The sequence below is a fragment of the Camelus dromedarius genome, chromosome 33 (genome assembly GCF_036321535.1).
Source record: "Camelus dromedarius isolate mCamDro1 chromosome 33, mCamDro1.pat, whole genome shotgun sequence".
Lineage (NCBI taxonomy): Eukaryota > Metazoa > Chordata > Mammalia > Artiodactyla > Camelidae > Camelus > Camelus dromedarius.
Window position 1 is genome coordinate 4,477,117 of NC_087468.1, and position 15,071 is coordinate 4,492,187.

Genomic DNA, 15,071 nt, shown 5'->3' on the forward strand with positions numbered 1-15,071 from the left:
TTTTACCAGAATTGAATTATTTCCAGGTGTTAGGAAGGAAGGAAATTGAGCAAAGGAGTTGACACAGTTCCTCGCCAGTAAATACAGATTCCCAGAAAGGGCTCTTCAAGTCCTGTATTCCAGCCATACAGAATTTTTTTCTTACTCTTCAAATATATCTCATATTCAAGGTCTTTGAAAATTCTGTTGTTCTGATGTGAGAACTATATAACTTTTAATCATTCTTTAAATCTCAATTTAAATTTCAGGAAGTCATCCTGTACAAACCCTAACTTGTTTCTTCCATAGCACTTATCATAGCCAGTTGTGTACACTTCTTTCCTTCCTGTCAACAGACTGTGTATTCCTCATAAGATGGTGTTATATCTCCAGTAGCTATGCGGAAATACTGCATATTATAAAAAATACATATATCTATTGTTAACGCATGTGCTTTTGTTTTGTTTTGTTTTCTCCCTCCGACCAAAATTTAATTCAGTGAGTACCTAAAGGTTTGCATCGTAAAGCTGTATTTAGAATTATATATTGTATTTAGAATTGAAAACTATTAGAAGCACTTTAATTTTATTTCAGCCCCATGTTAACATCTGCACAAAGGAGAGTACAAGTAGAAATAGCCAGTTTAAAAATGCCACTCTCCACTGTGGCATATACAGATTTTAGAAAACAGTAAGAACAATAATAACAACTAAAACTAGGACGTAAGAACGGAATAATAACGGTAATTTCATTCCAAAATCTTAAAAGTTCCTTTTGTTTTTAATTATTTCTGAAGAGATTAAAATTGAGTACAATTCATCTTCTATCTACCTGAGGTTTTTTTTAAGTGTTGCATAATGAACTCAAGCATGTTATTCAAACTTTGACTTCCATACAAATATAAGACTATAATTTAGATGGATAGAAACAGGCTTTGCAGTAGAACAATGCAACAATAAGAGACACTTTTTCTTCCTTCATTCAATGTCAGAAAAATAGAACAGAAAAATCTGTCACTTTTGATGGAGAATGGAGTGTAGTTAAATTTAGTCTTACTTGAGTACTTTGTTTCAATTTGATTTGCAGTTAACCAAAGCTCATTGTTCAGTTTAAAAGCTTGTAAATTTGGTTGTCTTATCTGCACAAAGGGATACATTTGAAGTACCACACCTGATTTTTAAATATATTTTCAGTTCTCTGTGACCTAAATTACATTTTTTGTTAAATTAGAGCTGATTCTCTTTTTAAAAGGAGAATTATATTTCTGATCTGTTACGTTCTTTTCTCCTATATTTTGGGTTTTTATACTGTGGGTTTTGCCTGTATGACAAGAGTTTTTTTGAAGATTCCTATTTCTAACTTATACATTCTTTATTACAAATTTGTATCCAACAACAGTCTCTAATGAACTAAGTTTATTGCAAATACTCTTTGCAGGTGTGTGTATGTGTGTGCGTATTGTTGAACAAGAGGGAGGATGCTGAGATATGCCATTTGTTGTTGAAGGATCTTGCTTTTTTCATTATGAGACAAACCATAAATGGGCCAGAAATTGATTTAAAAAAAAAAACACATGGAATTAAGTCATACAAACTTACATATACAAAATGCAGTTTTCAGGAAAAGGAATGACAGAGATGACACCCATATTTCTATGGATTATTTATAATTTGAAATATATTTATACCTTAACTTACTCCAGAATGCATTGTAGGGGAACCTTATAAATCAGCATTCTCATGAAAAACAACCCCTATCCCATTATTCAAAATCTAGTATGGAGTTCTTCCTGGTTTAGGAAATCAAGGTAAATCATGAAGACCCTTTGAAGTCACAGAATCTAGTCACAACAAACCAATATGATGCAATTTGATCCAACATTAGAATCAGACACCACTGGGTTCAAATGAAAGAAACGTGCATTTGTCACTTAGCAAATATTCACTGTGCATATACTGTGTTTCAAATATTGCTCTAGACACTGGGAATAAAGCAATGAACAAGACAGACAAGGTTCCTACTCTCATAAAACTTTCAAAAGGTGGATAGAGATGGACTATAAATAAAAATCAGATAGTGACAAGTATTTTGAAGAAAATAATACAGGATAATGTGATAAGAACTGACTAGAATAGGGGATCTAGATGGGGGTTGCTAGGGGAAGGCTTCTCTGGTATTTGATGTGAACAGAGAATGACAAATGCAACGCAGAAGGAAAAGGGTCTATGGCAAAGGATACAAGAAATGCAAAGATACAGAGATGAGAGAGAACTTGGAGAGTTACAGAAACAGAGAGAAATTCCATATATTTGGAATAGAGAGAGTAATTGGAAGATGAGTCAGAAATGAGATCACAGAAGTGGGGCCAAGAGTAGAGGATGTAGATCCTGGGAGCCTGTGGAAGACTGGGTTACAACACAGGATGCAACGGGAACATAAGAAGGGATGCAACACAACCTGATTAATTTCTGCAAGGATCACTCAAACCCCTAGGAGGGGAATGGCTTACATGGGCAGGTAATAAAGGCAGGAAAACTATTTAGAGTAGTCAACTGAAGGAGTGACGGGAATTTGATTTTAGGCAGCCACAGAGAGATGCAAAGAAACTTGAAACATGCTTTTAAAAAATTTCTTTATCACCACATAATCTTATTTCTCTTATTTTCAAACTGCTACTATGGGTCTATCTCTTCCACTTTTAACTTTGATTTGGATAGGCAAAAGGTCTTGTCTAATATATACTATACAATCCAACGTATGTATGAATATATGCATACTGATGCATGTAACTTGTGAATAAGAAATGCTTAGTGTCTCAGTGCAATTTTGGGTTGATATACTGGTTTCTTTTAATTAATCTGTGCTAGGGGACCCTTAAACATAAACTCTTCTGATGGCTGTTCTTTTAAGTTTGGAGAATAATGACATAACTATTAACATATAACAGTGAAATTACATGATGAATATTGTTAAATAAGAATAATGCTAAACTTTCTTTAGAATATGTTTATATAAAATTCCTAAAAATCTGGTATATCCTGGTATTATGTTATCAGTCATAATTTTAAAATGTAGGTCATAGGAAAAAAATCAGATTCCCTGGTCAATTGCATTATAATGAACCTTCAGGAGATCTTTAACCATGGCCATTTTTAAGTCTTTTGTCATTTACAGACAGTTAGTGTTTTACTCTGATACTTTTGAAAAGCATTCCTACAAAAGTGCTTCATCTTCAAGGAGACTCAAGGAAAAGATTCTGGCAAGTTTAAGTCTCTAAAATCTAAGATCATGTGACAGAGACAGCAATGGACCTTTCAATCACTTCCCCAGGGCTACCTACACAGTCTCACGGTAAGTCATGGGATGGGTACCCAAGATCTCACCCTGTTCTTCTCCATATCCAACAAAAGGGCCCATAACACTGATGATATAATGCTAACAGGTGAAGACTTGCCTCTGCTGCAGGTCATGCTGCAGACTTTGCTGGAATATCTTTGTTTGATGTGTCTGTGACTCTGGAAGGTATGGATTGGACACTGTGACAGAGACAACGAAAGGAGAGGGCACCCCTAAGATTCTGCTTTCAGCTTTGGTAGGTGACAAAACCCCAACATACCCCATACAGCAACAGCTCCTAGCAGGGTACACAGTGCTCCTCCAGGTAGAGTCTCTCCCAAAGGAGCAGCGTATCATGGTAAGAACTTCCCTTCTCATCATTTAAGAATATATTCCATTGACTCACTTCTGCCATGGCCCAAACTCCCAGTTTGACTAAGCGGCATGCCAACTTGCAGCAAAGGAGTATTTTGTCCACCAGCTCATTCTCTCTAAAACTGTGGGTGCTACTAGGCCCTGAAGAGTATGTAGAGCCTCCAAATGCCCCCATCCTTATTCCTGTGGCAGCCCCTATGGCCTATAGAGAGAGAATGGGAGAAATCCTCACTGATGCCTGATATATAGATGCCTGGAAGAAAGAAGGAACCACAACAGCCAACGGGCTGAACTCAGAGCAGTTTAGCTGGTGATCACTCATGAGCCCTGGCCATTAACCCCTAGCACTGATGAGCTGTTCTAAAAGGATTAATCCTATGGCCTAGACAATGAAAAGGTGAAGGGTGGATAATCATGAATAAGCCCTGGTGGGGTCAGGATATATGTAAAGGCATTTGGGTTCACCTGCAAGAGCCTAAAGCAGTCCTCACTGTCTTCAACATACTGGCTCATAAGGCAATGACAGCCCCTGGCAATCAGGAAGCTGATGCCCTCGCCTGGCTATGAACCCTAGCAACCGACTCTCCACTAGATACAGCAGATTGGGAGCACAGGCCAAATGGCCACTCTAGTGCCTGGATAGAATCGTGAATTCGAAGGTGGACAGATTGCCCTTAAAACACAGTATCTTGGTTAATGCAGTAACAGCATGCCCTGTGTGTTCTAAACAACATACAAGATAACTGCCAAAGGAGTATGGCTATTCATTGGAGTTCCCAACTGGAGAGGGACTGGCATATTGAATAGATGGTCCTCTGTTCTCTGATGGAGGGTTCTAAACATGCCCTGGTTTGTGTGCAAAGTTTAGGGTGAGCCGCCGTATCTGACTTAACGCAAACTTTCCCCTGCTGTCACACAAACCAGGCTACCACTACTACAAGACTAGACTTGCTAAGTACTATGTACAGAAAACTTCATCAAATAGACAATAATCTGGGGTCACGTTTCAAAGGTCATAATACGCAAGATAGGGCAGAAAAACATGACACTGAATGGAGGTTCCATCTCTCCTGTAATTTGCAAGCAGTAGGGTTAGTGCAAAGAAAAATGGACTCTTAAAGCAGCAGACTGAATTAATAACAGGTACAGGCACTTTGGCCAAGTAGACTAAAGTACTGTCCCAGGCTTTAGTATATCTGAATGATCAGCCAGTGGGACCTGTTGAACCATATGCCAGACTGGGGGCCCCTGCCAAAACATCCACTGCCATAAAGGTATGGAAATCATCCAAAAACAGACATTGCCCCAACTCTGACCATGGATCAACGTGCTACGCTGCTGAAAACACCAAGCCCCACCCTGCCTGAGAGACATTATCCACTGGAATTTATGACGAGACATCCCAATAAGATGAGTGAGTTACTTTGCACCCCCGGGTGAGAGGAAACCACTCATTCTTCACTGGTATCCCATTGTCCTGCTGCAAGCCAGACCAGTTAAAATGCATTACACTGGAAACTTGGAACATGCACTACTGAAAGAGAGGAGAAAATGAAGGTCCCGGCCTGATCAACAGTCCTGCCTCCACCGGCCAACATTTATAATATGCACAACCAAGTCAAGTTCCTAAAGCTGCCAACCGCCCTCTCCTCAAGGACAGGTGGACATATTCAGTTCTCCACTGGTACAATCATTTGGCTGCTGTTTTGGTCCCCTCCGTTGGCCTGCAGGACAATTCCGACCACAAGCAAGCCTTTACTAACCTCCCTCAGCAAGCCTCAAGTGACAGCCAACAAAGCCTGCTCACACTGCACATTGAGATGTCACTAATTAAAAAAAAAAAAAAAAAGCTTTCCTCCTAAATAAAATGGCCTTGGACATTATTACTACCTCACAAGGGGGCACCTGTGCCATTATCCAAAGAGAATATTATCTGTTCATGCCTGATAAGTCTGCTAATGTATCATCTTTATAAACCACATGAAAATCCAAATAAATGCCATGAGTGGTCTGACCCCCAGCCTAAGAGACTTAGTAAGTCAGCGGTTTGGGTCGTGGGGCTCTTGGAGGAACAATGTCGGTGCTTAGTCTGACAGTCATTACCTAGATGTGCTTCCTCTTAGTGTGTCTACACTGTTGCCGTGACGTCTGCCTCCAAGACAGCCAGACAGTTCTACAAACTGAGCCACCTCCGTGCTAGCAAAAGCCCCTGCTGACAGCTCAGGGCACACGGCGGAAGAGGGGGCCATACACAAGTGTAAGAGCCGATCGTGAGGGGTAAAGTGTTGGAGGAGGTCATCGAGAGGACATGACTGCCAGCTGACCCTCAAGCGGGACCCAGACCATCAGAGGCTCCTCATCGCCTCCCCTGTCCTTGGAGTGTGCATTCACTTGCCTTCCCTAGTTAGCACCGGCCCAAAGATGCAGCCTTGAGAGCACTGTGGTGCTGAGTCCATTCAGACGATATACAAGACTCAGCCCAGTTAAGGCTTTTATACAAACGCGTAAGATTCTGGCAGGTGAGAACGGAGATCTACGTGTCTTATGGCCACCCAAGACAAGCCGTGTAAGTAAGTTCCCTTGCTTATTAAAACTGCCACTACCAATCTGGAGTGGTCTGACTCTTTCTTCACTCTCTCCCGTTCCTCTGTGTAAGAGAGCAGTTTACAAACCAACACTTACACGGCTAGAGACACATCATTTGGGAAAAAAAATTACAAGCAAAGAAAACCAAAGATGCGAATTGATTTTCACAAAGCGATAGGCAACCTAAGATGAATAGACCCGGTCCTTTAACCGTGTCAGGTGAATGTTTATTGAAGAATGACTGGGCGCCTAATGTGGCACTTTGCGTGCACACTTGAGGGCAACTCTCCATCGAGTATGAATCACTTTGCTGAGTCAGCACGCTGCTGTGGTTTAAGTATCACTCTAAATGCAAAATAGGCACCAATCTGTGTCTGGTAAACAGTATATGTAAGCATAAGTCCCAGTTCGTGCTGACAGTTCTTGGGTACACAGTCAGAGCTCTTGACAGCACATACATCAGTCCAGAGCTCTTGGCAGACACCAGTTGTCCCCTCTACTTAACTCCCTCTCTTTCTCCCTTCACATTAGTTGCTTCAGTTTTGTCTCCCCTAATTTACTTCTAATTCATTCCTAAACCCCTGCTAATCTGTATTCTTCCCACAAGACTCCACTAAAACTGCTATTCCCAAGGTCACCAATGACCTCCTTTTTGCTAAAACTGACAGGCACTTCCCAGTTTGCGTGTTTATTTTTTTCCTCTCACATGAACGGGTACTACACTGACACCATCGCCTCCTCCCACCTTCATGAACTATTCTTTTCTCTTAACTCCAATTATATGACTCTTCTCTTAGGTTTTTTTTTTTTTCCTATCTCCTCATTTGGGCTGTCTGTTTATTTCCTTCTGCCTTTCCTAAGTGTTGATATTTTTCAAAAACCAGTCCTTAGTTCTTTTCTCAAATTGCTGTGGTATATAATCCATTTCCAGAGGTTTATTAATATCCTTTTGACTCCCAGGACAGCTCTTTCTCATGCACTCCAGTTCATGTGAATAGTGCATATCCTTCTGACCCTTCTTGCTAGAATTTACCTACTTCTCTACTCCTTCCGGCCCCACACCACATGCCATAAAGGTTCAGACCACATCACCTGTTTCCTCCGTAACTCTGAACATACACTTGACTGGCATCTCTGTTCTAAACTTGTCTACTTGTATTGCAGTAACAGTGAATCAAACAGGATTTTTCCCCTAAAATCTAAACATCTCTCACTCCTTTAATAAAACTAAAACTCTTCAGTGACTTCTTCCTTCATATGGATGACAACACATAGTTCATACAGGGCTTTACAAGGTGCATTTTGTAGTATTTTCTCTCCTCCTTGCCAAAGCTCCAGCCTCATCTTTCCCCTGCCGCCTTGTTCCCAGCCTCTGTCACTGAACGATACGATGTGCTGGCAGAAGATGAGCAAGCCTCTTCATTGGGAAGCTAGCAATTCTTTATCAGGATAACCATACTTCTTAGACTCATGCCTCCAGGATAAATTTGCTCCTATTAAACTGACCACTTCTGTTACCTCTGACATTCAACCTTCACGTTCAAGTAACTAGTTAAGTAATTACTTACGTGATTAAGTAATACAAAAGTCTGGACACAGAAGAGATGCTTTGAGCTATTTGAAAAGAATAATCCATGATTGAAAGAATTTAGTTGTCTTGAGTTACTGTTACCTTGTGTTATTTTATACATCTTCATAATTTCCCTGTTTATTTTGCTACAGTATTGGGTGTTTTCTATTCCAATCTTCAAATTTTCCAAAACATAAAAAAGGCAAATATGGACGCATGCATTTTACACTGTTACAGAGTTTATTTGAGGTCAGCTTATGCGGTTTCAGGGTCAGTAGTTACAAAGCTATTGCTGAAGGGACAGCTCTAATTGTGAGGGAAAACCTGGACAGCATAGATACAGCTTGGTAGTAGATCTATATTTGTATCATATGCCATCTTTGAATTTTTAAGCCTTTATGCTCAATAATCAATATTCTATCTAGCACAATAATAACACATAGAATTATTTATGGTTACAATTAAGGTGTACTTTTCAGTCACAAGAGGAATGAAAAAGTTATTAGAGAGATGATGTGATTTAATGAAAAGGCCATTGAACAAGCAGCAAAGGCTCTCAAATGAGGTAATAAATGTGAAAGTCTTTGAGAAAAAAAAGTATTATGCAAGCATAGTGTTAATAGTAAAAGTCTAAAATATTCATTTCTAGTAGACCTCATGCTTTCTGGGGCTATCAGAATAACATTAAAAAATTGATCCAGAAGGAAATCTACTTCAGGATGACACCTGCACCCCAGTGTTCATAGCAGCACTATTTACAATAGCCAAAACATGGAAACAGCCTACATGTCCATCAACAGGTGACTGGATAAAGAAGATGTGGTATATTTATACAATGGAAAACTACTCAGCCATAAAAACTGACAACATAATGCCATTTGCAACAACATGGATGCTCCTGGAGAATGTCATTCTAAGTGAAGTAAGCCAGAAAGAGAAAGAAAAATACCATATGAGATCGCTCATATGTGGAATCTAAAAAACAAAAACAAAAACAAACAAACAAAAACAAAGCATAAATAAAGGACAGAAATAGACTCACAGACAGAGAACACAGACTTGTGGTTACCAGGGGGGTGGAGGGTGGGAAGGGATAGACTGGGATTTCAAAATTGTAGAATAGACTACACTGTATAGCACAGGCAAATATACACAAAAGGTTATGATAACTCACAGAGAAAAAAATGTGACAATGAGTGTGTATATGTCCATGAATAACTGAAAAATTGTGCTGAACACTGGAATTTGACACAACATTGTAAAATGATTATAAATCAATAAAAAATGTTAAAAAAAAAAAGCACGAAATGTAAAAAAAAAAAAAAAAAAAAAAAAACAACCATGTTTCAACACTCAACTAAAAAACAAATTATTACATACATAAGTGAATTCAACCAGGTGGGTGCCCAGCCCTGATTTTATTCTGTTTGCTTCCCCAAAACAGTAGTAACCATTCTGCTGAATTTACAATTTCTCATTCAAGGGCACTTTTTCACAACAATATTACATGTCTATATTCTAATACTAATTACAGAATTGCTTTTCATATTGTAAAATGATATAAATGGTATCATAATACATATGTTTGTAATTTTTAACTTTTGCCCAAAACTATGTTCTTGGAATTTATTCTTGTTGATATGTATGTTTATATTTTCACTGTGTGCAGTATAACCTTGTTTGAATATAGTACAATTTGATTATTAATTTCCCTACTGACAAAATTTTGAGATCCTTTTTTGTTTGTATGTGTTTTAAATAGAGTTTACTTTTTAGAACGGTTTTAGGTTCAAAGCAAAATGGAGTGGAAAGTACAGAGAGTTCCCATATACCCCCTACCACACACACATACACACACACTCACACCCACACAGAGCCTTCCACACCAGAGTGGTACATTTGTTACAATCAGTGAACCTACACTGAAACATTATTATTACCACCCAAAGCCCATAGCTTACGTTAGAGTTCACTCTTGGTGCTGTCCATTCTACGGGTTTCACCAAATGTACAATGATGCGTATCCACCATTATAGTATTACACAGAATAGTTTCACTGCCCTAAAAATCTCTGTGCTCCACCTCTTCATCCCACCTTCCCTGTAACACCTGGTAACCACTGATCTTTTTACTGTCTCCATAGTTTTGCCTTTTCCAGAATGTCAGAGTTGGAATTCTATAGTAGGTAGCCTTTTCATATTGCCTTTATTCTTAACATAAAGTAGTAAATTAACTATCACTGAAAATGCATGGGACCAATTCCACCTTCAATCTGTATAGGATTAAGCATTATTACAGTCACAAATATGAATACTTACTCTGGAACATTAAAGACATTAAATTAATTTCTTGAAGCAGGAAGACAATGCCTGTGCATTCATTGGAAGACACAGTAGGGAATTTTTTAAAGCCAAATTAATTAGCGCACTATCAAAACTGACACATCAATATTAATTAGGTCATCATTCCAAAGGAGGAAAATCAGTCAAAAGTCAACCAACATTTATTAATCATCTACTTCCCTCGAAAGTGTTATTATGCACTTGAGATACAAGACAGATGAGATGCCGCCTCTGCCTGCAGGTGCTTTCCTGCTTATTATTTCATAATAGTTTCAGAAAGTAAATTTAAAGGGTCATGCGATTTAGCAACAAGAGATGCAGTAGAAAAAGCAATTCATTATGCTTGAATGGGGGGAAGGGAGGAGGGGGAGGCAAATAAATGCAGGAGGGCCTCGCAAAGGAAGAGGTATTTGACAGCTGCCTAGAGGGTGAGCAGGCTTCCCTCAGGAGCAAAAACTATACAAGGGCGTTTCAGGAAGGGAGAGAACAGTGCACACCCAAAAGCAGGCTATCTCTCAGTAAACTCAATCAGGCTGGACTGACTGTACTCCCAGGGAAGTTTATGCATGTCCAAATACACAAACCAGCATGGGAGGACAAAGATTCACTCCCTGATCAAATTCTCACCAGGCTCCTCCAAATCCTCTTCTCCACGAGGCCTCAACCTTGGCCTAAAAAAACCCACAGACTCTCAACAAAAATGATTTTGCCCATCCCTGACCCCTACCCAATTCACATTAAAAGACTTAAACACTAACATGTTTTCTAATAGCTGAAGGCCACATCCTTAGAATAACTCTAACCAATCCCCAACCAGAAAGGGCCTGTATGAGAAAGCTGAAGGCTGCCAAGAGAATTTCATTTGCCTTAGCATTTACTAAAAAGGCCTGACAACTGTGACTCCTTCCTCTGTCCCTTTCAGATAGACTAGTATCTCCTACAACTCAAGAGTGTCTTTCCTAAGTACCTGAAAGCCATGCCTTTGAAATGTGATCACCAGGAAGGATGGAGCCCCTGTCTCCAACTCCCTTCAATACTTGCCAGCCAGCAGACCCAGCTGGCCTCATCAGCATTTACACTGAGGACCCCTTTGTAATGTTCCACTTCTTGGATGCTGACAATTGTTTCTGAGTTCAGTTTATGCTGGGCTCTCTTCCCCACTGCAATAGTATAGTACTGATTAAAATCTGTCCTGACCATTTTAACTGGTGTCTGGCTTTGCTTACCTTTGATAGTAACAGAACAGGAAATAATGCAATCCATAGTCCTAAAGCCTTCAGTAGCGCTCTTTGCCTTTCAAATACAGTCCTGCTGATTGCTTGGCATTTGAAGCCCTGTCTGAGCTCAGCAGAACAATTGGGAATTCCCAGAGGCTGCTTCTTCTCTGTCCTTTGTCCTCATCCTCCTTATGACATGAGTCCTTCCACATCACACTCTATTCACCTATTTTTATACTGAACTCATTTATTCTCCCCTTCATTCATATGTCAAACACATTCATTAACTGATTAACTACCGTCTGTCAAGACTTCCCAAAGTCCATGCCTCTACTTTCATAAATCTTCACTAATAGCTCCAGCCAGAGTATCTTCTTTCCCAACTGAGGATAGGGTAAGTACATTTAACCTACAGGCAGATTTTTTTTCTCCTATTATATCTTTGACTATTGCTCCTATAGTATGCATTCTAGCAATTTCATCAGGAACATATTTTCCATATATTATGGATAGACCACATGATAGTCCACAGGCCAAATCTGGCCCACTGCCTGTTTCTGTACAGCATGAACCAAGAGTGTCTTTTACATATTTTAATGGTTGAAAAAATCATAAGAAGAATATTTTATAAACATAAAAATCAAGAAATTCAAATTTCAGTGTCCATAAATAACACTTTTTTTGGAACACAGCCATGCTCATTCGTTTACATACTAGCTATAGCTGTTTTCATGCTACAATGTTTCAAGAGTAACTAGCTCTAACAAAAAAATGTATTACCCACAAAGCTGAAAGTATTTGCTATTTGGCTCTTTACAAAGCATGACAACCCCTGTATTAGATAACTATTTGCTGCAGTGTGTTCATTCCAGTGATGGTTAAATAAGAAAAGTATCATATGATATCACTCATATGTGTAATCTGAAAAAAAAAAGAAAGAAAGAAAGGAAAAAGAAGACACTATTGAACTCATCTATAAAACAGAACTAGACTCGCACACAGGTAAACAAATCTTATGGTTACCGGGGGAAAGGGGGCAGAAAGGATAATTTGAGAGTTTGAGATTTGTAAATGTTAACCACTATATATAAAAAGAGATAAAAAAGATTTCCAGTCAAGATGGTAGAGTGGTAGGACCACGAGCTCGCCTCTCCTCGCGACTACAACGAATCCACGATGGAATGCTAAACAACCATCAAAAAAAAAGACTGGAACCTAGCAAAAAAGATCTTCTGCAACTGGAAACATAAAGAGAGAACCACAGCAGGAAGGTAGGAGGGGTGTGCTCACCATATAATCAGTCTCCATGCACCCTGGGTGGGGTGACCCACAAGCTGAAGATTTGTGAAGTCCCAGAGGCCCTCCCACAGGAGTGAGAGCTCTAAGCCTCACGTCAAGCTCCCCAGTCTAGGTCTTGTATTGGGAAGACGAGGAGACCCCAGGACATCTGGTTTCAAAGGCCAGTGGAGCTTGGCTCCAGAAGCCCCACGAGACTCAGGAAAATGGAAACTCCATTCACTTATGAAGTGTACACGAAAACTCACGTGCGCCAGGTCCAAGGGCAGTGGCAGTGATTTCGTAAGAACCTGGGCCAGGCCTGCCTGCTGGATTTGGAGGGTCTCCTGGGGATGTGGGGAATGGCTGTGGCTCACCCAGAGGACATAAAAGCTGGTGATGGACATTATGGGAGTGTTCATCTACATGAGCTTTCCTGGAGGCTGACATCTTGATCGGATCCTTAGCACCAAGACCTGGCCCCACCCAACAGCCTGGAGGGAAGCCTCAGGCCAAGCAACATATAGGGTGGGAACACAGGCCCACCCATCAGCAGACTTCCTGAGCTGCAAAGGCCTCTAGACATAGTCCTACCCACCAGAGGCCCAGGACCAGGCTTCACTCAGCAGTGGGCAGGCACCAGCTCCTCCTGCCAGGAAACCTGCATAAGCCTCTAGTCCAGCATCACCCACCAGGGGCAGATACTAAAAATAAGAAAACAACAATCCCAAAGCCTGTGGAAGGAGCCCACAAACACACAGAAAAATAGATGATGGGGTGGCAGAGGAACATCTCCCAGGCCAAGGCACAAGATAAAATCCCAGTAGGAGAAATAAGTGATGAGGAGATAGGCAATTTATCTGAGAAACAGTTTAAAGTAATGATGGCCAAGATGTTCAGAGAACTCAAGAGGAGTACAGATGCACAGAGCAAAGTTTTTAGTAGAGTTGGAAAACATAAAGAATACCCAAACAGAGTTGAAGAATAAAATCACTGAAATGAACAATATACTAGAAGGAACCAAGAATAGACTAAATGAAGCAGAAGAACGGATCAGTGAATTGGAAGACAGATTAGTGGAAATCGCTACTTCAGAACAGAAAAAAGAAAAAAGAATGAAAAGAAATGAAGATAGTTTAAGAGAACTCTGGGACAACATGAAGTGCTCTAATATTTGCATTATAGGGGTCCTAGGAAGAGAACAGAGAGAAAGGACCTGAGAAAATTTTTGGAGAGATAATCACTGAAAACTTTCCCAACTTGGGAAAGGAAACAGTCACCCAAGTCCAGGAAGCACAGAGAGGACCACATAGGGTCAACACAAAGAGGAACACACCAAGGCACATAGTCATCAAATTGACAACAATTAAGGATAAGAAGAAAATATTAAAATCAGCAAGAGAAAAGCAACAAATAACATACAAGGGAATTCCCATAAGTTTATCAGCTGATTTTTCAGCAGAAACTCTACAGAACAGAAAGAAGTGGCATAATATATTTAATGTGATGAAAGGGGTAAACTTACAACCAAGAACACTCTATCCAGCAAGGCTCTGGTTCAGACTTGATGGAGAAGTCAAAAGGTTCACAGATAAACAAAAGCTACAAGAATTCAGCACCACAAAACCAGCTTTACAACAGATGTTACAACTTCTCTCGTCATCAAACCATAAGAAAAGAGAACAAAAAGAAGAAAGAGGGGAAAAAAAAAAAAAAAAGACCTACAAAAAATTGCCTTGGTTGTTCGGGGTCTTTTGTGGCTCTTTATAAATTCTGGAATTATTTGTTCTAGTTCTGTGAGGAATGTTGTGAGTATTCTGATGGGGGTTGCATTGGATCTATGAATTGCTTTCGGTACTGTGGCCATTTTGATAGTGTTGATTCTTCCAATCCAGGAGCACAAGAAATCTTTTCATTTCTTTGTGTCATTTTGGTGTTTGGAGTATAGGGAACCTCCTTCCTTAAGTTTATTTTTAGGTATTTTGATGTTTTTGATGTAATGGAAATGTTCATGCTGGTTATAAAATTCTCGCTTTTGAAGTGAAAAAAAAAAAAAACGTGAATGAAGTGCTGCAAATGACAAAATATCCTTCTTTTCTATGGGTGACTTGTATTCCATTACATACATACATACATATATATACAAATTTCTTACATTACATTCATCATATAGATATAGATATATATACATGCTGCATCTTCATTATCAATTCAACTACTCATGTGCACTTACGATGCTTCCATATCTTGGCAATCATAAATAATGTTGCTGCTAATAGCAAGGTGTGTGTATCTTTTTTAATTAATTCTTATTTTGTGGTTGTCTTTATTCCTTTGATAACTATATAAATTTAAAAAGCTAAAGCTCTAAACATCCTTAGAAATAATGAA

The 15,071-nt window shown here is 39.5% G+C and overlaps 1 long non-coding RNA gene across 2 annotated transcripts in view; it reads right to left on the reverse strand.

Moving 5' to 3' along the window:
* The window catches only part of LOC135319842 (uncharacterized), a 99,480-nt gene that overhangs the window by 81,474 nt on the left and 2,935 nt on the right, over positions 1-15,071 (reverse strand). The window lies entirely within an intron of this gene.